Raw genomic sequence first — 12,151 nt, forward strand, 5'->3', positions numbered from 1 at the left:
AATAATGTAAAAGGAAGCGTATTATCATTGCATTTTTTCCACAGGAGCCATTCCATTCAATGATTTAGAATACTCAACTATATTTGGCATCCTGTTTTCAAAATATATTTTAATTCAAAAGGAGTTGTGCATTGAAATCGTGTAGTACGCTTATAGGAGTTTGAATTTGATTATTAAATCAGCTTTAATATCCATAATTAATGTACATATCTAATGTTTGGCACAATTGGCCAAAAAATGATGAAATTTCAAGTCTTGGATGGGCCACAAGCATAGGTTCACAATTGAGTGACTAGCTATAGTTTTTTAACCGTCGATTTACATAACTAATGTTTGGCTTGATCAAATCATTATATTGATGTAATTCTAGTGATGTACGTAGTTAATGATCTAATTGTTTTGGGACATCATCAATAGATTATGCGTGCATAAAATTAGTAGCACAATGATACCTATGTTACACATGCTAAACAAGCAATTTCTTGCCTACTTTTTCTTTTATCTTTACTAATGTCTCGGTAATAAACTCTCAAGAGTTTTAACACAAGTTCATTGGTTCGAGTACACATTGTGGTGTGAATGCCTGAGTCATTAAAAAAACTCTCCTACCATTTAAAATGATGAAATTTTTAAATAAATAATAGATAATTAATAATCCAAGTAAAGTGAGGGGATTGAAAACTCAACAAAAGTGAAGAATGGTAATCCGTTGAATTTGGAATACCATTCCGTCCATGTTAGCAAATGAATCTTAATCCCCCAATTAATAATCCAAGTAAAGTGAGGGGATTGAAAACTCAACAAAAGTGAAGAATGGTAATCCGTTGAATTTGGAATACCATTCCGTCCATGTTAGCAAATGAATCTTAATCCCCCCCCCCCCCCAAATAACCCTTAAATATAAATATTTTTAAGAGGTAAATTAATTCATAATCATTGCACTTTTTATGTCTTTATCAAGAAAATCTCATATATAAATAGCATAAAAGTGTATGAATATAATGATTTGACGTTAGAGTAATGTAAAAAATATCATTACTTAAGATTTTATTATAAATAAACCAAAAATGAGAAACCATAATTATCAAATACAAATATTGTCAAGAGACGAGTTAGGAAAGTTCTGGCCATCATAACTTTTTTAAAGAAATTTATAATTATTACGCTTTTTCTTCGACATTATCCCTGTTAGTCGAAAGAGGCCTTAAATGTGATTAAACACTCAGTTCTGCCACTCCAAATACATTGTAACTAAAATTTCTAAATTTATGTGCTCCGACTTGCTTGAATTTTGGAGTAGTGTTATTACTGGGTAATTATTTCATCTATGGGTGTCAATGGGCCAGGCTCGGACCTAAAATAATCAGAATTTTGAATAGGGCCGGCCTGATGGCCCACCTGAAACAGTTCAAAATCCAGGCCCAGACGTACCTAGATCTGGCTCGTTGACAGCCTTAATTTCATCCCTTGTTAGATGAATGGATTGGATGGCATATAAAAACTACAGAAAACTAATAAAGAGCACTTCATTTCAAGTGTTTCCTTTGATGTGACCAATATAAGCTTAGGTGATCTCCTACTCAGGTCCAAGTGGTTACCACTTTTCAGTGTAGTAATGGATGGTTCAGATTGCAAGAAAATTCCACTCACGTAGCTGTCAGTGCCGTGGGACCCATCTATTCATCAGATGTGGGTCACACTATTAAAAAACAATGTACAGCAATTGATAAAATAGCCTTTCCAATTCCTGCATGTGGCTAAGTTTTGAACAAGTTAATCTTCATCGATTAAAAAGCACTCTTCTGAATAATATGAACTCAGGTCATCAAGGTGGGCCCCACTGCTACTTAACGGAATGGATGTTGCAAGTGCATGAAAGATTTGGAAGTTATATGATGTGTGTACTGTAACTTTGTAGTCTAAGGTTGGACTTAAAGACCTTCTCATGAATAAATGTACTCTTCCGAAGCAAACGCGACGAGAGTGTGTGCAGAGAAGGAGAGATTTGGGACCAGTCCGAAAAGAAATCCCCACGAAAAATAAAAACTAAAATGGGCCCCACACAACCGGATGAGAAAGAAACGGAAAGAGGCAATCGAAAAGCGAAAGCGAGTGAACCCTACCTTTGCTTCTTCTTCCATGCAGGAGTTGCTATCATCTAACAATGGCCTCTCTCTCTCTCTCTCTCTCTCTCTCTCTCTCTCTGTGTACCGTGTGTTGTGCGCCATCCATGACGTGGCTGTCCACTCCCGTAGTGGGCCCCATCCTCGTTGTGGAAATGACACCACCGGGGCTTGAGCTTGCCACGGGTGTCCTCTCCATCCTGGACGCCAATTGATATTGCCCCCTTCGTCTACAGGAGGAAGTTCCTGTTGGCAGAAGCCGTGGGACCCACCGCGGTTTGGACGGTTTTGGACGTCACACGGAGATGGGCGTAGACCCCACATAGCTCCTGCATGGGAACTTAGGTAGGGAAGGGCACAGGCCGTTCGCGTACCACGAGAAGAGGTGGGGGCCGTACCAATGGCGTAGGGCCACGTACTAGACGGCGCCACATGTCGCCGTCTTGCTGACGTAACGTAGTCTTCTTATGGAAGCCTGAGGAGAATCTTGCCCGTCCGCTATCGAGATCGAGCGGTGGAGGTCGTGAGGTGCGGGGCCACGTGTTAGCTTTTTAAAATGGTCAAAAAGGCTTCGGAGTAAAGACGGAAGCTTGATGGCAATTTAAAAGGTTTTAAAGAAAGAAAAGTCAAAAAAAAATCTCTCCCTCCCAGAACACACTGAGGAGAGAGAGAGAGAGAGTCTTGAAAAAGAGTGGTCTATTCGGCAAGTGGGGTGTTGCCATCCTTCAATTTGGTCCCTCCGTTCTTTTTGGCCGGCAGGTGGGCCCACTTCATTACTTTGGCCCCACGTGGAGGGGACTTCTGAGAAAAAGTACCGGTGGACTGCAGGCCCACCTTAGCTGCACCCGACCAACCCAAATGCAACAAAGCGAAACATTATGTTAAGATGGCGAGCGTTTGCGTTGAAATACGCGGAAGTTCCTGCGCTGGGAAAGCACGTGGGGGCTACTGGGATGTTTGTGAGAAATCCTCACCGTCCATCCGTTTTGTGAGTTCATTTTAGGGCATGAGACAAAAGATGAATAGTATCCAATGCTCAAGTGCGCCGAAAAAGTGATAATTAAACTTATACAGTTGAAATATTCGTGGGGCCACAGAAGTTTTGAATCATGATTATATTTGTGTTTTCATTTCATCCCAGTAGGAATGACGTTGTTAACGGTGTGGATGGCATGTAAACGTCACTGTCGGACCCAGGGAGGTTTCAACGGTAGGAATTTCCCTAAATACCTTTTCTTTTAGTACGGCCCACTTCAGTCTTGGATCCTGTTCAATTTTAGTCTAATCTCCTAAAATCACCTCACAAAACGGATGGACGGAGTGGATTCCTGACAAACATTACGGTAGGGTCCACCGGCGTTCCCAACGCAGGAAATCCGCGTCCGAAATACATCGCCCAAATGAAATAAAAGCGAACGCTTTTACAGGAATTTAAAACTTTAAAAAAAAAAAAAAAAACAGAGTGCTTTCAGAGCACTATCAGTTATAATGCTCCTAGTTACATTGTGACACTTAAACGGCCCGTTCCAATGATCCAAACCGTTCATTAGTTCCAATCCTTATTTTATGGATTACCTTGTAAACATCAAACTAATCCGATAAATAATAACCATTTTGGTCGATGGCCTTTATATGGATGATCTTGATTGTTTACCAAAAAAAATAAAAAGAAAGTTCCAACCAACCATTTGATCCATCCATTTGTTAGGGCTCATCGTGGAGTTCTTCTGATTCTTGAATCACTTTTTTGATGCATTCATGAACATTCCATCCATGGCTTGCTAAAGGGTTGGTTCTAGAAAATAAGGCCAGATCAAGGATGGATTGGATTATTCCATCCGTATTTTTTTGAAGGGTGGTCGTTGAAAAGTATTCTAGGCTTGATAGACGGTACGGATCAATCAATTAAATTGTTCAAATAAGCTAATGTAACTTGAAAACGGGAGCATTAAAAAAACAAAAGGCTCTTTAAAATCCCAGAAATAAAGGAAAAGGCCTGTAGTGCCGGCGTAAGCACCTACCGGGGTCACTTCGTCTAACGTGGGGTAAATAACTCAACCTGCTTTAAATCCACGCCGTCCATCAGTTGCATCACCCTTTGTCTATTTTATGTCTCAAAATCAGACAGATTTAACATTAAGGTGGACCAAGTCATAAAATTACACCTAAAATCCACTAAATTCGTATGGTATGGCCCATCGATTTTTGGAAGATTATTATTTTTGGGTAATTCTTTTATCTTGGTGAGGAATATTAAATGAATATAATCGATGGCATATAGATACTTATCTGAGCGAAGCCTACGTAAGTACTGGATGGTCATGATTTCTGGATTCCAAGGTGAACATAAGACAGTGTACCTGATGAACGGTATGGATCTTACGAAAGTTCTACCCACGTAGCTCTTGGCGCGCGAGTTACCTAGACCAAGGCACGCTAGCGCGGCTCGTTAATAAATTTCGGCGGCGAGCCGCTACGCTTAATGAATGAAGACGTCGAGCTGATGTAACTTGCACGTGATAAGCACGTGTGGTAATTTGGATGGCTGATCATACCGAAAGCGGATTGGCTGCGGAGCAGATTGGATATGAACGCTTCATTAGCCGAAAGGCTATTGAAGTGACGTGGCAAAATAACATTGTTGGACACCAATATGTTGTTTTTTTAATAAATGTTCTTCCAACAGGGATGTGTTAGTGGATGTTTTTTCCGTTTAAGCTGTGAGCACACTTGCCACGCACGAATAATTATTTATCTTGAGAAAAATAAAAAAAAAGGACATTGATTTCCTGCCAAAGACTTTTGCAGCAAGTTATTGCGCTGGGAACCCTGGTAGGGCTTATTGTGATGTTTGTGAGAAATCTCACCTGGCCATCCGTTTTTTTGTTTCAATTCAGAACATGAAGCTAAAAATAAACCGTTTCGAAAACTCAAGTCGGCCAAAAACGTAATAATTAAACATCCACAATTAAAATATTCATGGGTCACAAAAGTTTTGAGCCATGCTAATATTTTGTATTTCAGTTCATCCCAGTAGGAATGAAGTTATTAACGGTGTAGATGGTGTAGATGGCTCGTAAACATCACTGTCAAACATAGATAGATTTTAATGGTAGGAATTTTACTAACCACATTTTCCTTTAATACATCCCACTTGTGCTTTGGATACAGTTCATTTTTGGGATCATATCCTGAAATGAACTCAAAAAAAGGATGAAAGGGGAGGATTTCTCACAAACATCACAGTGGGCCCACTCGAGTTCCCGGGAACTTCCGCATCCAGAAAAAAATGTACGCAGAGTTTACTGGTACGTGGCCAAGGGAAGCAGATTGTGTACTGAGTAAACTCTGTGGGGCCAAGGTGATTTATATATTTTATCCAGTTTGTCCATTCATTTTATAAAATAATTTTATGGCCTTTGCTTAAAATATAAGCATATAAAAGGTTAAAATCGACCACACCAAAGGAAATAGTGTGAATTGAATTTATACCGTTGAAAAATTCTTGGGGACCACATAAGTTTTGGTTCAAGATTATATATATATTTTTACCTTCATCCATGTTTTTTAATCCTTTGAACAGTTTGGATGAAAAATAAACATCACTGTGGGGCCCTGGAAAGGATTCAACATTATTTTCACTGTTTACTGTGGAATGGTCCACTTGAGATTTTTATAAGCTTCAATTTTGGACTCAACGCCTAAAATTAGATGGAAAAACGGATGAGAGGTGTGGATAGATCACATAAATTCACATTGGGCCCAACTAAATTTTCTCAGCATAACAATCTTTATCCGTTAACGGATCTCACGGAGTAGCATTTATACCAAGGGAACATACCATTAGAATCTATCCAATGGCATTTCGCGGCATCACTCCAGTAGCGTTTTGGCTACTGAAGTGTCCAGTATCCAATCCGCTCTTGATTGGCTGATGTACCGCACACTACCAATCTGGGTATGGAGGCTTATGACGAAAAATAGGATAGATACGGGGATTAAATCAACGTACTCGAAAAATCATTGAGGGATTGAACGTCTACCATTAAACCTTTTAACGTTATCCAAGTTTTGGATTAATATTATATTTGTTTTACTCTTTCAAGCCTGTGTAATCTTATGAACATGTTAAGTAGAAAATAGACGTTGTTATGACGGGCCTTATGAATGTTTTAATGGTGAGAATCATTATCCTACTATTGTTTGTTGTGCTGTCTATTCCAGCCTTGGATATTATTCATTTTTGAGATCATGCTCTAAAATGACCTCACCGAATGGATAAAATTAGTAGATATAATAAATACATTATTAGGAAGCCATATAACTTTGCTATCCTTTGATCAGTTGATATAAGTCTGGTGAGCGCCAGCGCTCGTCTTTGCACAACCGTACATCCCCTCATACGTCCATACGCGGCCCATACCTAGCTGGTCCTGGTGCGGTAGTACTCAATTTGGCACCTGTTCTCATGAGCTCTTGTAAGAACTTATTTAGAACTCATTTTAACATCTAAAATCCGACCCCGTGAAAGTTTTAGGGCCCAACTTTTAACGTGATCTAAAATTCTAGTGTGTCATGATAAAAGGAAATTGTTTCCTTCCTTAGTTTGCCTCTCTCCTTAGTCATGGCCCATCAAAGTTTTGTATAAGGATAAAAATTGAGCCCCAGGCATTTCATGAGATAGTGCATCAGGCAGACAGTTCAAATTTTAAGATCATATCACTGAAAACAAGTTCTCCAAAAGTTCGTATACTAACTCAAAAACTCTAGTGGGACATAGCAAGAGAAATTGTTTCATCCTTTGATTTGCTTCTCTCTTTCACCATGTCTTAACCAAAGTTTTTGGATCAGGTAAAAGTTGAGTCTCAAAGGGTTTCCTGAGGTGCTGAGCATTAAGTGGATGGTTGTTGAGCTCATATCACTCGAAATGAGTACTTTTGAATAAAATCTGAATAGGTCCATGTGATGCGGCACCCCTTGAAACCACGCTAGCCTAACTTTCAGCCTAATCCAATACTCGAGTGTGCAACAGCAAAAGGAAACAATTTCCTCCATTGATTTGTATTTCTCTTTGCTATGGCCCATTAGGGTCTTGGATCAGGCTAAAAATTAGGCTTGTGAGGTTTCAAGGGGTGCCACATCACATGGACCGTTTAGATTATGTGCCTAAGACACGTGTACAAAGGTGCACAAGGGTGCTCACTTAAGAAGGTATGTAAGTGAGCAGTCCTCTCTCTTATATACACGCGCGCGCGCGAGCTCTGTCATTCACTGCAATTACATTTTTTTTATAAGGCAGATGATTCGATGATCCAAACCGCTGATGTGATGGGGCTCACTTTGGATTTCAAGGGCACGAAAAATCGTAGCAATGAGCTATTATGCTTTTTTGGTTGAATGTGAACCGTTCCTTGTCTTCTTTCTTGACCATATGCTTGTGGGATGCCTAATGAAGGGTTGGGATTCTTCCATTTCGCTTGTGGGCCATCTTGGTGGGACCCATAATATAGATCCATTGGATCACCTGAGCCCCCTTGGATAACAGGGAAAGGAAGAACAATCGTGTCCCCTGTGGTGATAGAGGCTGGGGGCAGATATCGTTACCCATTTACCATCCAAAAGGCGGATGTACCATAACTTAAGATACAACCATATTTCCCTCCTCAACCTCTTATACACCGATGCGATTGCGTCCTACTTCTACCCGTCTTTAGCAACGACTGGGCAGTTGTGTAGGTTAGTCCACCGTGACGTATCTATTTATTCACACTATCCATTTATTCAGTCGGGTCATTTCATGGTACGCGGATAAAAAAAGGAGGTACATCCAAATCTCCAGTGGACCACACCATCATAAATGGCTTGCACTTAATGCAATCCAATCTTATCATTTGGTGTGTTCCATTTGAGCGTTAGATCCGTGTCCTTTTTATGCACATATCTTAAAATGATATAAAAGAAAAGGGAGGGACAATATCGATAAATACATACATCACAAGTCTTTTCTCTTTTCCGTGCATATACATGAGAAAAGGGATGGATGATATAGTTAAATAGATACATCACAATGGGCCAGTCTATGTAACCAACCATTAATGGTTAGAGACGTGTAGGGTAGGACCCAACGCAAGTCCCTCATGTTCTGTGTTGGGAGCGTGGATTTGAAATCACTTAGATATGGAGCTCTTGGATTTGAAATCTTTGACACCTTCGATTCTGAATCCCATGTAATTCAAAAATAACTACACATATTTTATTTATAAGGATTTGAATTTAATAACTAAATGAACTTAAATATCTTTCATTGGTGTGTGTGTGTGTCTATATATATATATATATATATATATATATATAATGTTTGATACAACCATTGTAATAATCTCATTGAAATATAAATTTTGCCCGAAAACGATGAAATTTCAAAGCTCGGTTGGGCTATAAGCACAAAATCACATCCAAATGACTAAGTACCTTTTTTTTTTTTACATGGATAATGTTTGGACAGCATAGATAATCATATTAAAGTAATTATAGTAATACAATTGATAATCTAATTATTTTTTAATATCATTAATGGCCCATATACTCAATCGGTTAATACTCTAGTAACACACATATTAAACATTAGCTATAATCTAAGGGCCTGTTTGGCTGGATGGATCCTATGGGATTAGGAGTGATGGGATGGTAAAATCTCGAGATATGCCAAACGAGCCAAGCAAACCTAGTGAACTTGTCCCGGGATATAGCAAACCCATGGATATTAAACCAATCCACCGACACCACTATCATTACCTTAAAATCTATCCCATCCCTCCTAATCCCATTCAATTGTGCATGGGGCATGTTTGGACGGATGGATTGGAAGGTAAAAACCCGGGATACGCCAAACATGCCAAATAGACTCAGTGAACTTGTCCCGGGATATAACAATCCCATGGATCTTAAACCAATCCAGTGACACCACCATCATTACCTTAAAATCCATCCCGTCCCTCTTAATCCCATGGGATCGGTAAAATCCTGGGATATGCCAAACGAGCCAAAAAGACCCAGTGAACTTGTCTCGGGATATAGCAAACCCATGAATCTTAAACCAATCCACTGACACCACCACCATTACCTTAGGGCCTGTTTGGCTTGGCAGATAGGATGGGATTAGATAGTATTAGAGTGGATTGCATGGATTTCAAGGTAATGATAGCTGTGTTAGTGGATTGGTGCAAGATCTATGGGATTGCTATTTCCCGGGATTGGTATATCTAGTCTGTTTGGCATGCCTGGCCAATCCCGGGATTAAACCTTCTAATCCCTTTCAATCCCACACACCAAACACATCCTAAGCAATTTCGAAGGGATTAGGGTGGATTGGATGGGATTTAAAGGTAATGATGGTGATGTTAGGGCCTGTTTGATTGAATTGATCCCATGGTATTAGGAGGGATGGGATCACAATATCCCAAGATATGCATGACGAGCCAAACAAACCCAGTGAACTTGTCCTTGGATATAAGCAATCCCATGGATCTTAAAACAATCCACTGACATCACCATAATTACCTTAAAATTGATGACATCCTTTAGTTGGACAGATTGTAAGGTAAAATCTCAGGATATGCTAGGCGTGTCAAACAGACCCAGTGAACTTGTCCTGGGATATAACAATCCTATGGATCTTAAACCAATCCATTGTCACCACCATCATTACCTTAAAATCCATCCCATCCCTCCTAATCCCATGGGATTCGCCCGGCCAAACAGGCCCTCAGTGGATTGTCTTAAGATCCATGGGATTGCTATATCCTGTGATCAGGATCCCGTGTCTGTTTGGTACGCCTGGCCAATCCCGGGATCTAACTTCCAATTCCTTCCAATACCATCCAATCCCTTCCAATCCGACCAGCCAAACGGGCCCTAAGTGGAATTGGCACGGACCAATGCAATTCCTTCCCACCTAATCCCATCTAATACCATGTGCCAAACACACCTTAAAATTCATCTCATCCCTCCTAATCCCATGGGATCCGTCCGGCCAAATAGGCCCTAATGTGAATGATATGCAATCCAAGCTTTCACCCTGTATTTCAAACCTTTGAAACCGTTGATTTATGGTGCCAAACATGCCGTCCATGGTGCCAAACGACTCCTCGTACACATAGTATACTATGTCAATAAAAGGTAGTACGCCACACTCTAGTGATTTGAAGGAATAAAAATAAAGCCCCTCAACTCAATAGGGTCGGCCACGCTAGTACACTGACCCATTAATATTGGCTTTGTGTCCCGCCGAAAGTTTTTATCTTCATGATTTTTGTACCAGCTGATCATTATTGTGTGGTCCATCTTTTCCACGGATACGATTTTCCGCATATGTAACAGGTTGATGGGAAAAGATAGATGTATGACAAGTTATGATACGACCGCTCTATATATCCTATCATTTCTTTTCTTTCTTTTTTTAATTTTAATTTTTATTTTTTAAAAGGCTAAATCTCTAAACGTCGTATGCCGTTACTTGCAACAGCGATGTGACACGCCATCGATACGCACACGCTTATCTGGTACGACGGACCCACATCCCTATCTCTTCTTTCCCCTTTTTATTTTATTTTTTATTTTCTAATCTTCTTCTCGCGGTGCATCCTTGCATTTCCAAGCGCCAAATGCCAACGCATACACGTGCCTTACGTGTGCAAGATCTGTCTGCATCAGTGTCCCCAGGTTGGGAATGTAACCCTTTCGATGAGTGGATCTCCCTTCTTTTGGGCTGGAGCATATTGGCTTTGAAGACCCATGATGAACGGTCCAGATCAGACTTTTGCTACTTGGGGCGCTTGTAAGCCGCTCCTTTTGGAGATGTGAACTTTTTTATCTCTACATGTCAATTGTAATTCCTTGAGTGAGAAATGGACAGTGAGGATAACCCTTCGAGGCACACGTGGTGAAGATCAGGGCCATTCATCAGGTGGAGCGAGTCACTGATTATATCCTGGGCCAAAAATCATTCCACTCGCACGAGGGAATGGATGGTTCGAAAACGAAAGGCCAGAAATGTGTATTCATTGTACAGGTGTGGCCTAATTGATGAATCCACTACCAGTCAATTTTCTTGGTCAGCTGATGTTGATGGTAGATACCACCTGATAATGGCCTGAATATCGAGTGTGGACGTTTACCATATTTCTAATCCAAACCGTTCATCTCAAACTACAGATATCAAAAGGTTAGTCCGGATCACTCAATCATGGGCAAAATTAAAATGTTCGAATTGTGGGACCCACTTTACATTGGTCATACTCTCAAAATCAATTTTATTTTACATTCCTTGCCTCTGGTTAATGGACTTTAAAAAATAATAATAATAATTCAGATTAATGAACATTTTTAATTTGAGTGACCATTATATATCATCAGATCCCCAAGATAGTCGTACGTCCACCCGATCGTAAGGGAATCCTCCAATTTGGACCGTTTGATTTGAGTTACACTTATTGCAGCCGTACAATTTTGAGTGCATTCATATGAACTATGAAGCATCAAACTTCATTTCATGAATAAAAGACCATGAATCACAAACCTCCCATTGCTAGTAAGGAACTTGCAGCCAGGGCTCTCTCCCATGACACGTCTTAAAAATGTGCAGTAATTGGGGACGTTGGAACAGTGGGCCACCATGTACTTGTACTTGGTAAATAAATTTAAATGATTGGAGAAATCTGATCATGCGGTTGAAAATTTTTTAAAATTGATTGCGGAAATTGCATTATTTTAATTTAAAACCATCTGATTTGCAAGCGGCGGACCAGATGGGTTTGACGGTCTAGTACTCTTACTTTCGGGATGTGACCGTCTATGAGATAGCAACGGTCCCAATCACCGAAGGGCCGAATGGAGTTGAAGGGGGAAACGAGTTGAATCCACCTATCTTGTAACCATCCATATGGTGGTGGTTTCTATTATTATAAATAGGCCAAATATATATATTGAAAGACTGTTCGGATGAGTGGGCCCTTGGGATTTGACTGCCT

This window comes from Magnolia sinica, chromosome 16 (assembly GCF_029962835.1).
Source record: "Magnolia sinica isolate HGM2019 chromosome 16, MsV1, whole genome shotgun sequence".
NCBI lineage: Eukaryota > Viridiplantae > Streptophyta > Magnoliopsida > Magnoliales > Magnoliaceae > Magnolia > Magnolia sinica.